The following is a 21,180-nucleotide window of genomic DNA, read 5'->3' as shown; positions in this document are numbered from 1 at the left end:
GCAGTCAGGGGGAAATTCCCATCCACAATCAGAGATATTATACAGAGAGCTCTCCGGATGACTGAGAAATGGGCGAAAGATAACGGTCTTGGTGTAAATCCAGCCAAGACAGAAATAGTCATGTACTGCAAAGATCGCAAAACTCCCACGGTTAGGCCCATTTCCTTAGGGGGTACTGAAATTCCCTTTGGTGAGTGTGCAAAATACCTTGGCGTTATTTTGGACAGGAAGCTGAATTTTAGGCATAATATTGAAGAGAGGGCGAGAAAAGCCACGGTAGCTTTGTACTCGTGCAAAAAGGCAATAGGGAAAAAGTGGGGACTAAGACCAAAAATTGTGCATTGGCTATACACGGCAGTGGTTAGACCTATAATGCTATATGGTGTTGTAGTCTGGTGGCCGGCACTTCAGAAACTGACTTGTTTAGATAAAGTTCAGAGTATGGCGAGCTTATGTATCTCAGGCGCATTTAGTAAGACAGGAACAGACTGCCTTAATGTCATGCTACATCTATTGGCTTTAGACATTTTGGCCAAACAGTCAGCTGCAACAACGGCTGTGCGGTTGCGCGAGTCGGAAAAAATGTACGGTCATAGTTCGGTCCTCAAAGTAATGCCAGATGTGCCTAACGTAGTGGATTACACCCTGGCAAAACCACTTTTCGACAAAAAGTTTGAAACTCTAATTCCCAACAGTGAGGCGTGGTGTACACAGACCCCGGAGAATAGAAGATATATAGATTTCTATACTGATGGCTCCAAATTGAATGGACAAGTGGGGTTCGGAGTATTTTCTAAAGATCTGGAAATTCGAATAGCGAAAAGATTACCTAATCACTGTAGTGTTTTTCAGGCTGAAATATTGGCAATAAGAGAGATGGTGAATTGGCTGAGAAGTAATGTTCCAACAAATATTGGCATTAATATATACTCAGACAGTCAACCTGCAATAAAATCCTTGGACTCTGTGTTCCTTAACTCAAAAACGGCCATAGACTGCCGCAAATCTCTCAACGAGATGGCTGAGCAGTACAATATTCACCTAATATGGGTGCCTGGTCATAGGAACATACCGGGAACTGTGAAGCAGATGTGTTAGCAAGGCTAGGAACTACCTTACATATTCCAGGGGAACTAGAATCTGTTGGTATGCCTCTGGCCACCTGCAAGATCTTACTGCGTGAGAAGGCTGTTATGATGGCCAATATTCGATGGAAAAATTGCAAGGGTTGTAACGACACCAAGCAAATATGGCCCCATTTAAACTTAAACCGCACACTAGATATGCTAGTGTTCTCAGATAGCACTCCTAATATCTGCTATAACGGGTCGCTGCCTGATAGGCGAATTTGCAAAAACTATAGGTGCGAAGTATAATTACTATTGTATAAGCTGCCATGACGTGGAGGAAAAGGAATCAATTAAACACCTCTTGTGTGAGTGTCCTGCTTTTTGTGTAAGGCGTAAGCGAATTTTAGGAGCATATAGCTTTAGATTACTGGCTGATCTGCAAAACGTTAACTTAAGCAGTTTGTTAATGTTTTTGGAGCAATCTGGTTGGTTCCACAAAAGTAAATAATGGAGAAGGTTCAGTGGTTAAGACTAGAAGTGCCCATATGTAATAGGTACTTTTAGTTAAATGTGGTATCACAATGGACTGAATAGTCTAAGTGAGCCTGAAATCTAGGTTTACTTGGAGGCTATACTAAAACATAGACTGATACACGCAATATTCCGCACACCGATTTGCTGACCTAAAATAGCTCTAGAATTCCAATTTCAAATCGACTAAAAATTGCGATTTCTACAATCTCAAGAAATCAAATTGGAACATTGGCCTATATATCCAGAAAAAAGTGAACCCACCATGAAAGAAAATGTAGGTTGATATTAGAAAATGTTAACTAAAATATTTTAGTAATTGCATCATGCCAATTAGTTAATAATTTTTGTCAAATTTAAGACAATTTATTAAAAATAATAATTGCTTTCTGCTGTTAAAAAAATATCATATTTTGGAAGAAAAAAAATTGGAATTAAAAATTGTTATGGAATTAAAATTGATGTTTCAGCAAAACATCACCCATTTTAGGAATGTATGAACTATTTTCATATTTAGCAAAATTGTATACCTCATTCAAAATTGAACTAAAATCAACTAATTTCCATGAACTAAAATAACGGTAAATCGGCTATAAAAAAATTCGTTGTCTTTTTATACCCTCCACCATAGGATGGGGGTATATTAACTTTGTCATTCCGTTTGTAACACATCGAAATATTGCTCTAAGACCCCATAAAGTATATATATTCTGGGTCGTGGTGAAATTCTGAGTCGATCTAAGCATGTCCGTCCGTCCGTCCGTCTGTCCGGCTGTCCGTCCGTCTGTGGAAATCACGCTAACTTCCGAACGAAACAAGCTATCGACTTGAAACTTGGCACAAGTAGTTGTTATTGATGTAGGTCGGATGGTATTGAAAATCGGCCGTATCGGACCACGTTTACGTATAGCCCCCATATAAACCGATCCCCAAATTTGGCTTGGGGAGCCTCCCGGAGCAGCAAAATTCATCCGATCCGGTTGGAATTTGGTACCTGATGTTAGTATACGGCCTCTAACAACCATGCAAAAATTGGTCCATATCGGTCCATAATTATATATAGCTCCCATATAAACCGATCCCCAGATTTGACCTCCGGAGCCTCTTGGAGGAGCAAAATTCATCCGATCCGGTTGAAATTTAGTACGTGGTCTTAGTATACGGTCTCTAACACCCATGCAAAAATTGGTCCATGTCGGTCCATAATTATATATAGCCCCATATAAACCGATCCCCAGATTTGACCTCCGGAGCCTCTTGGAGGGGAAAAATTCATCCGATCCGGTTGAAATGTGGTACCTGATGTTAATATACGGTCTCTAACAACCATGCAAAAATTGGTCCATATCGGTGCATAATTATATATAGCCCCCATATAAACCGATCCCCAGATTTGACCTCCGGAGCCTCTTGGAGGGGCAAGATTCATCCGATCCTGTTGAAATTTGGTACCTGATGTTAGTATATGGCCTCTAACTACCATGCAAAAATTGGTCCATATCGGTTCATAATTATATATAGCTCCCATATAAACCGATCCCCAGATTTGAACTCCGGAGCCTCTTGGAGGAGCAAAATTCATCCGATCCAATTGAAATTTAGTACGTGGTGTTAGTATATAGTCTCTAACAACCATGCAAAAATTGGTCCATATCGGTTCATAATTATATATAGCTCCCATATAAACCGATCCCCAGATTTGACCTCAGGAGCCTCTTGGAGGAGCGAAATTCATCCGATCCAGTTGAAATTTGGTACATGGTGTTAGTATATGGTATCTAACAACCATGCAAAAATGGTCCATATCGGTCCATAATTATATATAGCAAAAGTCATCCGATGCGGTTGAAATTTGGTACATTTTGTCAATATATGGCCTCTAACAGCCATGTAAAAATTGGTCAATATCGGTCTTTAGTTATAAAGGGTGATTCTTTTGAGGTTAGGATTTTCATGCATTAGTATTTGACAGATCACGTGGGATTTCAGACATGGTGTCAAAGAGAAAGATGCTCAGTATGCTTTGACATTTCATCATGAATAGACTTACTAACGAGCCACAACGTCGAATTTTCAGTGAATGGGCCCTAGAAAAGTTGGCAGAAAATCCGCTTTTTAATCGACAAATTTTGTTCAGCGATGAGGCTCATTTCTGGTTGAATGGCTACGTAAATAAGCAAAATTGCCGCATTTGGAGTGAAGAGCAACCAGAAGCCGTTCAAGAACTGCCCATGCATCCCAAAAAATGCACTGTTTGGTGTGGTTTGTACGCTGGTGGAATCATTGGACCGTATTTTTTCAAAGATGCTGTTGAACGCAACGTTACGGTGAATGGCGATCGCTATCGTTCGATGCTAACAAACTTTTTGTTGCCAAAAATGGAAGAACTGAACTTGGTTGACATGTGGTTTCAACAAGATGGCGCTACATGCCACACAGCTCGCGATTCTATGGCCATTTTGAGGGAAAACTTCGGAGAACAATTCATCTCAAGAAATGGACCGGTAAGTTGGCCACCAAGATCATGCGATTTGACGCCTTTAGACTATTTTTTGTGGGGCTACGTCAAGTCTAAAGTCTACAGAAATAAGCCAGCAACTATTCCAGCTTTGGAAGACAACATTTCCGAAGAAATTCGGGCTATACCGGCCGAAATGCTCGAAAAAGTTGCCCAAAATTGGACTTTCCGAATGGACCACCTAAGACGCAGCCGCGGTCAACATTTAAATGAAATTATCTTCAAAAAGTAAATGTCATGGACCAATCTAACGTTTCAAATAAAGAACCGATGAGATTTTGCAAATTTTATGCGTTTTTTTAAAAAAAAAGTTATCAAGCTCTTAACAAATCACCCTTTATATAGCCGATGACTTATTACACAAAAATTGGTCCATATCGCCAAAAATAATCTACCAAAACTTTATTTCCATAGAAAATTTTGTCAAATTTTATTACTATAGAAAGTTGTGTCAAAATTTCATTTCTATAGAAAGTTTTGTCAAACGTTTATTTCTATAGAAATGTTTGTCAAAATTTTATTTCCATAGAAAGTTTTGTCAAAATTTTATTTTTATAGAAAATTTTGTAAAAAATTTATTTCTGTAGAAAATTTTGTCAACATTTTATTTCTATACAAAATTTTGTCAACATTTTACTTCCATAGAAAATTTTGTCAACATTTTATTTCTATAGAAAATTTTGTCAAGTTTTTATTTCTATAGAAAATTTTGTCAAAATTTTATTTCTATAGAAATTTTTGTCAAGTTTTCATTTCTATAGAAAATTTTGTCAAACTATATTATATACGTATTTAATCGGCCTTTTTTTGTTTAATATATACCCCGTATGGGCTAACTTACAATTTAGAAGACAGTGTTAAAAAGTTTTACGATACCTTACGATACACTTGCCATCGGCAAGTGTTATCGCAACCCAAGTAATTCGATTGTGGATGACAGCCTTTAGTAGAAGTTCCTACGCAATCCATGGTGGAGGGTACATAAGATTCGGCCTGGCCGAACTTACGGCCGTATATACTTGTTCTTTATTCAGGACACCTGTTTGTGGACCAAAAATTCTTCTGGCGTTTGCATTTCAAGCAAATCGGATTAAAACTACGATTCGTAGAAACCCCAGAAGTCATATTGGGAGATCGGTATATTTATATAGGGGCTATACCAAACTTTGGACCATTACAAACCATATTCGGCACGGCTATCTGTGGATCTCAAATACTTCTTGCAAATCGGATAAAAATTTCGTTTTCTAGAAACCAAAGAAGTCATATCATGAGATCGGTCTATATGGGGGCTATACCAAACCATGGACCGATTCACACTATATTCGACACGACTATTTGTGGACCCATAATATCACTAGATTTTGAATTCTATGCAATTCGGATGAAAATTGCAATCTTTTTTAAACCCAAGGAGTCAAATCGAGAGATTGGTTTATACGGGGGCAAAACATGGCCCGCTACACGAAATATTCGGCACGGCCTTTGTGGTCATAAAATGCCTCTAGATTTTGACTTTCAAGGAAATCGGATAAATATTGCAATATTTAGAAGCCCAAGAAATCAAATTTGGACATCTGTCTATATTGGGGATACAGCAAAACATGGACCTACACACATCATATTCGGCATATCTATTTATGGTCTTAAAGTACCTCCTGATTTCCAACATCAGGCAAATCGGATAATTTGTGAAAATATATTTATCTCCTACATGTAAGGGTAATATATTTATCTCCTACATGTAAGGCCAATACATGTGTATGGGAGCTATATCTAAATTTTAACCGATTTGGATGATATTCTACAGGTTTGGTTGAAACCGCAGAAGGTCACCTTGTGCTAAATTTCAATATAATCGGTTAATAAACAAGGATATTGTGGCCAAAAATTTCGAAAATCTGGCGATATATATGACAGTTATATATCTGAACCAATTTCGATGATCGCCACCATAGAATGGTGACGGGGGTCATTCCGTTTGTAACACATCGAAATTCCGATTTCCGACTATATAAGGTGTATATATATATCCTTGATCAGGGAGTAATTCTAAGGCGATATAAGCATGTCCGTCTGTCTGTCTGTTGTAATCACGCTACAGTCTTCAATAATGGAGCTATCGTCCTGAAATTTTACACAGAACCGTCTTTTGTCTGCACGCAGGCCAAGTTCGAAGATGGGCTATATCGGTCCACGTTTTGATATAGCTCCGATATAGACCGATCTCCCGATTTTATTTCGTGGGTTTATAGAAACCGTAGTTTTTATCCAATTTGCCTGAAATTGGATATCTAGAGGTATTCTAGGTCCGTAAAGCGGTATGCCGAAAATGGTGAGTATCGGACCATGTTTTGGTATAGCCCCATATATAGATCGATCTCGCGATTTTACTTCTTGGGCTTCTAAAATCCGTAGTTTTTATCCAATTTGCCTGAAATTGGATATCTAGAGGTATTCTAGGTCCGTAAAAAGGTGTGCCGAAAATGGTGAGTATCAGACCATATTTTGGTATAGCCCCCATATAGACCGATCTCCCGATTTTACTTATTGGGCTTCTAGAATCCGTAGTTTTTATCTAATTTGTCCGAAATTGGAAGTTAAGAGGTATTCTAGGACCATAAAAAGTGTGCCGAAAATGGTGAGTGTCGGTCCATGTTTTGATACAGCCCCCAAATATACCGATCTCCCGATTTTATTTCTTGGACTTCTAGAATCCGTAGCTTTTATCCAATTTGCCTGAAATTAGATATCTGGAGGTATTCTAGGGTCATAAAGAGGTGTGCTGAAAATGATGAGTGCCGGTCCATGTTTTGATATAGCCCCATATAGACCGATCTCCCGATTTTACTTGGGCTTCTAGAATCCGTAGTTTTTACCGAATTTGCCTGATATTAGATATGTATAGCCCCCATGTTTTGGTATAGCCCCCATATAGACCGATCCCGCGATTTTACTTCTTGGGCTTCTAGAATCCGTAGTTTTTATATAATTTGTCCGAAATTGGAAGTCTAGAGGTATTCTAGGACCATAAAGAAGTGTGCTGAAAATTATGAGTGTCGGTCCATGTTATAATATAGCCCCCATATACACCGATCTCCCGATTTTACTTCTTGGGCTTCTAGAATCCGTAGTTTTTACCCAATGTGCCTGAAATTGTATATCTAGAGGTATTCAAGAAATATAAAAAGGTGTACCGAAAATGGTGATTATCGGACCATGGTAATTATTCCTCTAAAACTCATACAAAACTGGTTCTTATAAACCCAGAATCTGATATAGTCTTCATAGGTAAAATCTTTAAATTTATCTTCGGGAAGTGTACTGGTTGAACTACTCTGCTTGGGAGAATATCTGTCATCAAACCCCCCTGAAATTTGAAAGGAAACTATTATATTTGATTCATGGTGGTGGGTATTTAAGATTCGGCCCGGCCGAACTTACTGCTATATATACTTGTTTTTTGCATACATAGTTAGTTCTATAGAAGATTAGATTTAGCTAACTTTGAATAAGATAGGTTAATGTATAAAGTTATATCGCCAAATTTAGGAAAATCGGGCGATACATATATATGGTGGTGAAAGAGATTACTTGGTGCCAAACTTGACGATGATCGGCAATATGACCACATTTGTCGAAATTGGGGGATACATATATATGGGGCCATAGCTAAATTTGATCAGATTTCTTCCAAATTCAAAAGCATTCGTCCTTGTGCCATGTATCAAATTTCATCAAAATCAGTTAATAATTGCAACCGGAATCCTGCGAACAACAAATACATGGACAGACGGATAGAAACCAAGGGCTAGATGGACTCAGGAGGTGATTCTGACTCGATCGGTATATATTTGATGGGGTCTTATGACCACTATGTTATTTAAGGTAGATATAAATATCGGAAATCGCATGACACACATATTCATTTCCTTCAAATTTCAAGTTAATCTGGAGGCCCTCAACATAGGCCAACTATGAAAATGATTGAAGCGCAATTTCTTTGTCTCAGGCTCATTTCTATTACAAAAACACACCCACATCCCTTTAATCATCCCCATCATTTCTTTGCCGAACCTTAATTACCCTTAAGTTCATTAAGGTGGTATTGCATACGGATTACCTGAGTAAGTCTACACTTCACCGAATAGCGAAATGAAAACTACATTCATTTCAAATTCTTTGTTATCATTGCAAGTAATTCTGTATTTTGCATTTATAACAGATCTAAAGCATAAGTTCGTGATAACTTCTAGAACCATTTGCATTTCATTGCCATTTGTTTGTGTGATTGTGGTCATTTTCCTTTGCAGTAGATCAGAGAATTGCAAAGCAAACAAAAATGTGCATATTTAAAAAAGTGGTGCTCACATCAGCAATAGTTGGAAAGAAGTGGCGTAATTAATGCGACAATTATGCAAATTTGTCATAGTTCTTTGTTCAACCAGCAGCTTATTGTAACCACAATCATGGAAATCACATTTAAAAGTGAGAAAATGTTCTATAGCGAAAACAAATGCACAAATTGTGGTAACACCACAAATGCTCAACTGAACGTTAATTTTATGCAAACACTGTCTTTTTAGTCGTGTTTTTTTTTTTTTTTTTGAGACCCAAAGACAGGATATGCCAAAAACCGCCGTTAATAATAATGGGTTAAATTTTGAAGAAAATTAGTATTCTTATCACAGAATTGCAATTTTGAAGGTCACGAGAAAAAGGTTTCTGTTTTCGGACGGGTTATAAATGCTGGAGTATGGATGCTTATATTACTTTAAATGCAAACTTTGTTATGCTAGTTAAAGTGGTTATATGCTGCTACGGATACTGTAATGTGGTTTTCACGTCGTCAAGTTCTCAGCAAGGGCCCATGAAACCTCATTGAAAAAAGCATGCTCGGTTCCAAAGATTTTTTCTTTACACTAATGATGTTGGTATTAATTCCGAGCCAAAGGAGCAGACAATTCAAGTAAGGGTACATTTAAGACACAATTATCTTTTAAATTAGAGTATAGCTTAATTGATACTAGGAAATAAATTTGAATTTATTCGTTTTTTCAGATTTTTTCTTCATATGCTATCAAAGTCATTTAAAAACGTTTTAAGGAAAACATAAATTTTCACATTCAGACTCGACTTCAAGTAGGAATTATGCTATGTTTGAACTAAAAATCGTCTTTAAAATGAAGTGTTGGAAGACATCCCAGTAAAAACTTGCATTACCCGGTAATATTGTAAGTAAGCCTGTTTGAAAGTTAATAACCACTTATTAATTGGCATTACTCCGGATTACATTTACATACACATGTCCTAGGAGGAAAGTACTTCTCCCCAGACATACCTTTGGTCATGAAATAAGTAGTGTTTTTAAGGCATATAATCACCTAATATATAAACACCTATTCGTAGATATACCAAAGTTTGCAAAATAGCCACTTATTTTCTCAGGCAACCAAATCTTTGACTTCGCTAGCCGATTACAATGGATCAAAATATTGCGAGTAATGCTGTAATATGAACATTACTTGTATAGAAACGAATATTGTAGAAAAAAAAAAACAATTTTTTTTCTATGTTAGGTATATTACGTTATAATATACCTAACATAGCCCATTCGCATTATGTTCGAAATCTACTAAAAGTGGATTTTATATATCGCTTTTTATAAGGCAAATGACAGTTGAAATCTAGTGAAGTTGATTTTGAAAGTGTAATGTGAATGAGGTATAATAAAGCATTTATTTAAAACAAAATATAGTAATGTAATTAATTTAAAACATAATTATTATGAAATATTCGTGAAAAACATTCCTTAACGGAAAAATCTTCAGAATTACCGTTACATAACATATTCTTTTTGAGTTTTTTAAGTAAATGCCCAATTATGTGAACAATTATACCTAATAGTTTTGCTGGGCATGCCTTATTGTTTTGGCGAAAAATTGGCGAAGTGATAAATTTAACAAGGGCTTGTCATAGAACAGATGGCCACAATTAAAACATCCGTTGCACTGAATTTGCATCACTTTTTAAGGTGTGATCCAAATTGAGTGTTTTGTATGTGAATTAAACAATATTGTGATATTTTACCAAAATAAATATTTTTATGGGGTATAAAATCAATATTTCTGGTAGGCACATTTTTTGGCAGATCACTATGACCACTATGCTGACCACTATGTGGTTTATGTTTTTTAATGCATTCTAAAGATTGTATGAAAAGTTTGACCTCAAATATATCCAAAAACAAGTAAGGAAAGTCTAAAGTCGGGCGGGGCCGACTATATTATACCCTACACCACTTTTTAGATCTAAATTCGATACCATATCACAAATACATGAATTTTAATATACATGAATTTTAATATTACTCGATCTGGACAGAATTTTATAGACTTCTACAAAATCTATAGACTCAAAATTTAAGTCGGCTAATGCACTAGGGTGGAACACAATGTTAGTAAAAAACAAGTAAGGAAAGTCTAAAGTCGGGCGGGGCCGACTATATTATACCCTTCACCACTTTGTAAGCCCACATTTTCGATACCATATCAAATCCGTCCATGTTTTGGATGCTATATGAATCCATACACATATATTCTGTATATCTGAGCAGATCTGTACAGAGTTCTGCAATACTTATAGATTTTACATTTATGTCGGCTAATGCGCTGAGGTGGAACACAATGTTAGTAAAAAAACAAGTATATACGGCCGTAAGTTCGGCCAGGCCGAATCTTATGTACCCTCCACCATGGATTGCGTAGGAACTTCTACTAAAGGCTGTCATCCACAATCGAATTACTTGGGTTGCGATAACACTTGCCGATGGCGCAAGGTATCGTAAAACTTTTTAACACTGTCTTCTAAATTGTAAGTTAGCCCATACGGGGTATATATTAAACAAAAAAAGGCCGATTAAATACGTATATAATATAGTTTGACAAAATTTTCTATAGAAATGAAAACTTGACAAAATTTTCTATAGAAATAAAATTTTGACAAAATTTTCTATAGAAATAAAAACTTGACAAAATTTTCTATAGAAATAAAATGTTGACAAAATTTTCTATGGAAGTAAAATGTTGACAAAATTTTGTATAGAAATAAAATGTTGACAAAATTTTCTACAGAAATAAATTTTTTACAAAATTTTCTATAAAAATAAAATTTTGACAAAACTTTCTATGGAAATAAAATTTTGACAAACATTTCTATAGAAATAAACGTTTGACAAAACTTTCTATAGAAATGAAATTTTGACACAACTTTCTATAGTAATAAAATTTGACAAAATTTTCTATGGAAATAAAGTTTTGGTAGATTATTTTTGGCGATATGGACCAATTTTTGTGTAATATGTCATCGGCTATATATAACTAAAGACCGATATTGACCAATTTTTACATGGCTGTTAGAGGCCATATATTGAAAAAATGTACCAAATTTCAACCGCATCGGATGACTTTTGCTATATATAATTATGGACCGATATGGACCATTTTTGCATGGTTGTTAGATACCATATACTAACACCATGTACCAAATTTCAACTGGATCGGATGAATTTCGCTCCTCCAAGAGGCTCCTGAGGTCAAATCTGGGGATCGGTTTATATGGGAGCTATATATAATTATGAACCGATATGGACCAATTTTTGCATGGTTGTTAGAGACTATATACTAACACCACGTACTAAATTTCAATTGGATCGGATGAATTTTGCTCCTCCAAGAGGCTCCGGAGTTCAAATCTGGGGATCGGTTTATATGGGAGCTATATATAATTATGAACCGATATGGACCAATTTTTGCATGGTTGTTAGAGGCCGTATACTAACATCAGGTACCAAATTTCAACAGGATCGGATGAATCTTGCCCCTCCAAGAGGCTCCGGAGGTCAAATCTGGGGATCGGTTTATATGGGGGCTATATATAATTATGCACCGATATGGACCAATTTTTGCATGGTTGTTAGAGACCGTATATTAACATCAGGTACCACATTTCAACCGGATCGGATGAATTTTTCCCCTCCAAGAGGCTCAGGAGGTCAAATCTGGGGATCGGTTTATATGGGGCTATATATAATTATGGACCGACATGGACCAATTTTTGCATGGGTGTTAAAGACCGTATACTAAGACCACGTACTAAATTTCAACCGGATCGGATGAATTTTGCTCCTCCAAGAGGCTCCGGAGGTCAAATCTGGGGATCGGTTTATATGGGAGCTATATATAATTATGGACCGATATGGACCAATTTTTGCATGGTTGTTAGAGGCCGTATACTAACATCAGGTACCAAATTCCAACCGGATCGGATGAATTTTGCTGCTCCGGGAGGCTCCCCAAGCCAAATTTGGGGATCGGTTTATATGGGGGCTATACGTAAACGTGGTCCGATACGGCCGATTTTCAATACCATCCGACCTACATCAATAACAACTACTTGTGCCAAGTTTCAAGTCGATAGCTTGTTTCGTTCGGAAGTTAGCGTGATTTCCACAGAAGGACGGACAGCCGGACAGACGGACAGACGGACAGACGGACGGACGGACGGACATGCTTAGATCGACTCAGAATTTCACCACGACCCAGAATATATATACTTTATGGGGTCTTAGAGCAATATTTCGATGTGTTACAAACGGAATGACAAAGTTAATATACCCCCATCCTATGGTGGAGGGTATAATATAGGAAACATTTAAATATGAACCAATTTTGAGGCAACTTCGCAAAAGTGTATTTATGATTTATATGTTTATAGATGTGTAATAGAGTAATAGGAAAATTTGAGTCATTTTGATAAGTTTTCGACTTAGCAGTGGCGATTTGATAAGGAAAATGTAGGTATTTCGGCCAGTTTTGCCTAAATAGGAAAAACATATATATGGAATCTATATCGAAATCTGAACCGATTGCAATCAAATTTCACATGCATAGTTTTTATGTTGAATCTACTCCCTGTGCAAAATGTCACGTAAATCGTATAACAACTTTGACCTCTGTGGTCATATGACCGAAAATCGGGCGAAAGATATATACGGGAGCTATATCAAAATCTGAACCGATTTCAACCAAAATAAACACGCATATGCAGAACCTTAATTCTACTGCCTGTGCAAAGTTTCAAGTTCAATTCTACTCCCTCTGCAAAATTTCACGTAAATCAGAGTAGCACTTTTGCCTCTGTGGGCATATTAGTCCAAATCGGGCGAATGATATATATGGGAGCTATATCTAAATCTGAACCGACTTCAACTAAATTTTGCATAATTAACGATACTATTAAACGTACTCGTTGTGCAAAATTTGAAGCAAATCAGGGCAAAACTCTCGCTTTTGGGGCCATATAAGTCCAAATCGGAGGAAAGATATATATGGGAGCTATATATAAATCTGAACCGATTTAGCTGATATTTGGCAGTTTTTACGGGACTGACAAAACATTCAGATGTACACAATTTGAAGAACATCGGTTCATAAATACGTGAATTATGATCAAATCGGTGATAACTATATATGGCAGCTATATCTAAATCTGAACCGATTTTTTCCAAAATCAATAGCGATTGTCTTCTACCCGAAGAAAAACGTTATGTCAAATTTGAGGACGATCGGACTTAAACTGCGACATGTACTTTGTGCACAAAATTACATATACAGACAGACGGACGGACGGACAGACAGACGGACGGATGGACAGATAGACGGACATCGCTAAATCGACTCAGAATTTAATTCTTAGCCGATCGGTATACTAAAAGATGGGTCTATGACAATTATTTCTTGGCGTTACATACAAATGCACAAACTTATTATACCCTATACCACAGTAGCAATTTTAAGGAAACTTCGCAAAAGTTTATTTATGATTTATCGCTCGATATACATGTATTAGAAGCTTAGGAAAATTAGAGTCATTTTTACAACTTTTCGACTAAGCAGTAGCGATTTTACGAGGAAAATGTTGGTAATTTGACTATTTTTGTCGAAATTAGAAAAACATATATATGGGAGCTATATCTAAATTTGAACCGATTTCAACCAAATTTGGCACGCATAGCTACAATGCTAATTCTACTCCCTGTGCAAAATTTCAACTAAGCCGGAGCAAAAAAATTAGCCTCTGTGGTCATATGAGTGTACATCGGGCGAAAGCTATATATGGGAGATATATCTAAATCTAAACCGATTTCAACCAAATTTGGCATGCATAGCTACAATGCTAAATCTAGTCCCTGTGCAAAATTTCAACTAAATCGGAGCAAAAAATTGGCCTCTGCGGCCATATGAATGTAAATTGGGCGAAAGGTATTTATGGGAGCTATATCTTAATCTGAACCGATTTGTATAAAATTTGGCTCACTTAGCTATAGTACTACAATTTTAAGCAAAGTAGGATAAAACTCTGGCTTCTGGGGCCATATAAGTCCATATCGGGCGAAATATATATATATATATATATATATATATATATATATATATATATATATATATATATATATATATATATATATATATATATATATATATATATATATATATATATATATATATATATATATATATATATATATATATATATATATCCAAAATCAATCAATTCTGAGCCAAAACACATACTTGTGCCAAATTTGAAGTCGATTGGACTAAAACTGCGACCTAGACTTCGATGTGTTCACGGACAGACGGACATCGCTATATCGACTCAAGAGCCCACCCCGAACATTTTGGCCAAAGACACAATGTGTCTATCTCTATATAAAGTTTATGTTCCCATATACATATATTTTAAACTGACTCGATCTGGACAAAATTAGTTAGACTTCTGTAGTCTCAAAATTTAACAAAATCTTAGTAAAAACAAGTGTATACAGCAGTAAGTTCGGCCAGGCTGAATCTTAAATACCCAACACCATGAATTAAATATAATAGTTTACTTAGAAAACTCCTCGTCGTAGCGGATTACTTGATAATATATAAAATTTTTGGTGACAAACCTTCTCCCAAGCAAATCAGTTCAACTAGTACGTTTCCCGAAGAAAAAATTTTAAGATTCTATCTATGAAGACTATGGATTTATGAGAACCAATTTTGTTTGAGTTTTAGAGAAATCATAAACATATCGTGTATATGATGAAATAACGCCTTGATTTGAAATCTTAAATCTGTAGATTTTTTCCGCCATTATTTAAATGAAAACGATAAGTAAAATCGGAAAATTTCCAGTTTCGAGCAATTTTCATTATCAGTGCCTGCTATACCCTGAGAGAAGGTTTTTTTTCTGAGGAACGAAATTTTAGACCAGCAAAGTTTTCTTTTGATACAAATTTTAGAGACAATCGTTGAATCGAATTGTAGAAGCCCAAGAAGTAAAATCGGGAGATCGGTATCTATAAAGGTTATACCAAAAAATGCACCGATACACCTCAATTATGACACACCTATTTGTAGTCCCAAAATACCTCTAGATTTCCAATTTCAGGCAAATTGGGTAATAAATACAGTTTATACAAGCCCAAGAATAAAAATCGGGAGATCGGTCTATATGGGGGCTATACCAAAACATGGACCGATACACCCCATTTTCGACACACCTCTTTATGGTCCCAAAACACCGCTAGATTTCCAATTTCATGCAAATCGGATAGTAAATACAGTTTCTAGAATCCCCAGAAGTAAAATCGGGAGTTCGGTCTATATGGCGGCTATACCAAAACATGGATTTTCGACACACCTCTTTATGGTCTCAAAATACCTCTGGATTTCGAATGTCAGGCAAATCGGATAGAAAATACAGTTTCTAGACACTCAAGAATCAAAATCGGGAGATCGGTTTATATGGGGGCTATACCAAAACATGGACCGATACTGACCATTGTCGGCACATCTTTTTACGGTCCAAAAATACCTCTAGATTTTCAATTTCAGGCAAATTGGATAAAAACTACGGTTTTTATAAGCCCAAGACCCCAAATCGGGAAGTCGGTTTATATGGGGACTATATCAAAACTTGGACCGATATAGCCCGCTTCGAACTTGACCTACCTGCAAACAAAAAACGAATCTGTGCCAAATTTCAGGACGATGGCGCCATTATTGAAGGCTGTAGCGTGATTACAACAGACAGACAGAGGGACATGCTTATATCGTCTTTGAATTTCTCCCTGATCAAGAATATGTATACTTTATATAGTCGGAAATCGATATTTTCCCCATCACCATTCTATTGTGGTGGGTATAAAAATATTGCAAAAGTGTATTTATGATTCATCGGTCGATAGATATGTATTAAAAAGTATAGGAAAATTTTAGTAATTTTTACAAGTTTTCGACTTATCAGTGACGTTTTTACAAGGAAAATGTGGGTATTTTGGCCAATTTCGCCGAAATCAAAAAAAAACATATATATGTATTTCGAGAACATTAATTCTACTCCCTGTACAAAATTTAAAGCAAATCAGGGCAAACTTCTAGCTTCTGGGGCCATATAAGTTCATATCGGGAGAAAGATATAACTATATGGGCGCTATATCTAAAACTGAACCGATTTCAAAGGGTTCTATTCTGACCCAAAACACATACTTGTGCTTGAAGTCGATTGGACTTAAATTGCGACCGCCTGTCTGTGACGGACAGACAGACGAACATGGCTAGATCGACTCAGGGGCCGGCCCTGAGCAATGTTGCCTGACACACCATATGTATATCTGATGCCAAACACACCACAACATATGTACGAGTATATCCCGTCTCTTTCTGGGTGTTGCAAACATATGCACACGCACAGTGTGGCGCAGGGTATAAAAGTCGCAATTGTTCTATAATGGATTTAGCATTTTTTCGCCAAATTAAAAAAAATCGAATAAAAGAACTTTCTGTGTAGTTAATATAAAGAACATCTTTGGAAGGACATTTTTGGAAGCGCCTATCAGATTATGCCTTTAGAATAACATCCAAATTTTTTGCTGAGATATTGAATGATGGAATCGTAAACCAACCGGACGAAAAACTCTTATGTCCTCAATAATTCTTAAAACTTGTACATTTTATGTTATTATCACACAATGAATTTACTGTCAATATTTGGCCATTATTCCTTATGACATTGAACATTAATTTTTTTTTATTAACAATAAAGTGTCTTAATTGAAACCTTGACATTTTCATCTACAATAATTCTATATAGTTGTGTACATAAATTAATAGCTTATACAATTATTGATCTGTTGGACTACTTAAATGTCACCGCAATTTTATATGAATAGGAGATACGTAGTATACTTTAAACAAATGAATACCGTCTAATAACCTCCCACAGTCGTTAATTTACTCAATTTTCATCATTGTTTTGCCACACCACAATTGCCTAGTCTTTAATTGGTCTACTTTTATGGACTTCACTCATGAGGGTTTCGGGTCAGATCATTGGTTTGAAGCTCCTTCTAATGTCTTTGCCAGTCAGTGGATCATAACATTTTATGTCTCGTTTGTTTTTATTTTTTTCGAAATGGTATAAAATTAACAGCGAGTATTGCTTGCATTTTACTATCCTCTAATGAGTTTTATTTAAGCAATTTGCCATAAAGAAAGGATGTGACTTAGACGTGTGGATGTATGTGTGTGTGTGTTTATGTATTTGGGTTGATGTGCGAGCCAACATGTGTTGGGTGTTAAACGATTCAATTGGTTCAAAGGTTGAAAATTGTATTTATGGTTCACATTTTAACTGTAATTGTTTTATGTGTTTTTTGTATTATTATTTTTTTTTACGGCAATACCTTTGGGTGGTAGCTAATTAAATTGTGTTTCAGTATCACTTTAGGGAGGTAAATTTCATAACATAGAATTTTTTATTGAAAAAGTCTTACATGCTATGTTGGGTTTGTAAACAGAACCTTCTCGATTTGAAAACTTGGATAAGATCGACCATCTGGCTTTTTATACCCTAAACCAAATAGCGGTCATGGTATAATAACTTTGATATGCTAATACAGGCACTGAAAAAAAAAGATTTTGCATTCATATTAATGATAATGAAGAAGAGAATTGAAGTATGGATACTTTTAAAGCACAATTCTCTTTAAAATTCTCTTTCAGTTTTGCGTACTTGACAATTTTTAATGTGTTCGTCTTTTCAAAATTTTTCTTCACATGCTATAAAAAACATGAAAAACGTGTTAACGAGAACTTAAGTTTCCAAATTCAGACTCAACTTCAAGTAGAAATTATGCTATGTTTCGAAGCAAAAACTTCTTAAAAATAATGTGTTGAAAACTACTCCTACTTTTATACCCTTCACCACTACTGTGGTACAGGGTATAATAAGTTTGTGCATTTGTATGTAACGCCAAGAGGGAGTAATCATAGACCAACCCTTTAGTATACGGATCGGCTTAGAATTAAATTCTGAGTCGATTTAGCGATGTCCGTTTGCCTGTCTGTCTGTCCGTCTGTCTGTATGTTGTTGTATTTTTGTGTGCAAAGTACAGCTCGCAGTTTTAGTCCGATTGTCCTAAAATTTGGTATAGGGTCCTGTTTCGGCTCAAAGACGATCCCTATTGATTTTGGAAAAAATCGGTTCAGATTTAGATATAGCTGCCATATATATTTTTCACCGATCTGGTCATAATTTGCCTGTACATTCGAATATTTTATAAGTCTCGAAAAACTTGCAAAATATCAGCCAAATTGGTTCAGATTTACATATAGCTCCCATATATAGCTTTCGCCCGATTTACACTCATTTGCCCACAGAGGCAAATTTTTTGCTCCGATTTAGTTGAAATTTTGCACAGGGAGTAGAATTAGCATTGTAACTATGCGTGCCAAATTTTGTTGAAATCAGTTCAGATTTGGATATATCTCCTATATATAGCTTTCGCCCGATTTACACTCATATGACCACAGAGGCCAATTTTTAACTCCGATTTAGTTGAAATTTTGCATAGGGAATAGAATTAGCATTGTAGCTATGCGTGCCAAATTTGGTTGAAATCGGTTCAAATTTAGATATAGCTCCAATATATAGCTTTCAGCCGATTTACACTCATATGACCACAGAGGCCAATTTTTGGTCCGATTTTGTTGAAATTTTGCACAGGGAGTAGAATTAGCATTGTTGCTATGCGTGCCAAATTTGGTTGAAATCGGTTCAGATTTAGATATATCTCCCATATATAGCTTTCGCCCGATGTACACTCATATGACCACAGAGGCCAATTTTGAACTCCGATTTAGTTGAAATTTTGCACATGGTTGAAATCGGTTCAGATTTAGATATAACTCCGATATATATGTTTTTCTGATTTCGACAAAAATGGTCAAAATGACAACATTTTCCTTGTAAAATCGCCACTGCTTAGTCGAAAAGTTGTAAAAATGACTCTAATTTTCCTAAGCTTCTAATACATGTTATCGAGCGATAAATCATAAATAAACTTTTGCGAAGTTTCCTTAAAATTGCTTCAGATTTAAATGTTTCCTATATTTATACCCTTCACCACTACTGTGGTACAGGGTATAATAAGTTTGTGCATTTGTATGTAACACCAAGAAGGAGTAATCATAGACCAACCTTTTAGTATACGGATCGGCTTAGAATTAAATTCTGAGTCGATTTAGCGATGTCCGTCTGTCTGTCTGTCCGTCTGTCTGTCCGTCTGTCTGTCTGTCTGTCTGTCTGTCTGTTGATGTATTTTTGTGTGCAAAGTACAGCTCGCAGTTTTAGTCCGATTGTCCTAAAATTTGGTATAGGTTCCTGTTTCGGCTCAAAGACGATCCCTATTGATTTTGGAAAAAGTCGGTTCAGATTTAGATATAGCTGCCATATATATTTTTCGCCGATCTGGTCATAATTGGCGTGTATATCAACCGATCTTCCTCAAATTCCGTACATCCCAATATTTTATGGGTCTCGAAAAACTTGCAAAATACCAGCCAAATCGGTTCAGATTTAGATATAGCTCTCATATATAGCTTTCGCCCGATTTACACTCATTTGCCCAAAGAGGCCAATTTTTAAGTCCGATTTGGTTGAAATTTTGCACAGGGAGTAGAATTAGCATTGTAACTATGCGTGCCAAATTTGGTTGACATCGGCTCAGATTTGGATATATGTCCCATATATAGCTTTCGCTCGATTTACACTCATATGACCACAGAGGCCAATTTTTAACTCCGATTTAGTTGAAATTTTGCACAGGGAGTAGAATTAGCATTGAAACTATGCGTGCCAAATTTGGTTGAAATCGGTTCAGATTTGGATATATCTCCCATATATAGCTTTCGCCCGATTTACACTCATATGACCACAGAGGCCAATTTTTTGCTCCGATTTAGTTGAAATTTTGCACAGGGAGTAGAATTAGCATTATAGCTATGCGTGCCAAATTTGGTTGAAATCGGTTCAGATTTAGATATATCTCCCATATATAGCTTTCGCCCGATTTACACTTATATGACCACAGAGGCCAATTTTTAACTCCGATTTAGTTGAAATTTTGCACAGAGAGTATAATTAGCATTGTTGCTATGCGTGCCAAATTTGGTTGAAATCGGTTCAGATTTAGATACAGCTCCCATATATATGTTTTTCTGATTTCGACAAAAATGGTCAAAGTACCAACAATTTCCTTGTAAAATCGCCACTGCTTAGTCGCAAAGTTGTAAAAATGACTCTAATTTTCCTAAACTTCTAATACATATATATCGAGCGATAAATCATAAATAAACTTTTGCAAAGTTTCCTTAAAATTGCTTCAGATTTAAATGTTTCCCATATTTATACCCTTCACCACTACTGTGGTACAGGGTATAATAAGTTTGTGCATTTGTATGTAACACCAAGAAGGAGTAATCATAGACCAACCTTTTAGTATACGGATCGGCTTAGAATTAAATTCTGAGTCGATTTAGCGATGTCCGTCTGTCTGTCTGTCCGTCTGTCTGTCCGTCTGTCTGTCTGTCTGTCTGTCTGTCTGTTGATGTATTTTTGTGTGCAAAGTACAGCTCGCAGTTTTAGTCCGATTGTCCTAAAATTTGGTATAGG

This window comes from Haematobia irritans, chromosome 3 (assembly GCF_050003625.1).
Source record: "Haematobia irritans isolate KBUSLIRL chromosome 3, ASM5000362v1, whole genome shotgun sequence".
Classification (NCBI taxonomy): Eukaryota; Metazoa; Arthropoda; class Insecta; order Diptera; family Muscidae; genus Haematobia; species Haematobia irritans.
Note: the sequence above shows the minus strand (reverse complement) of the source record.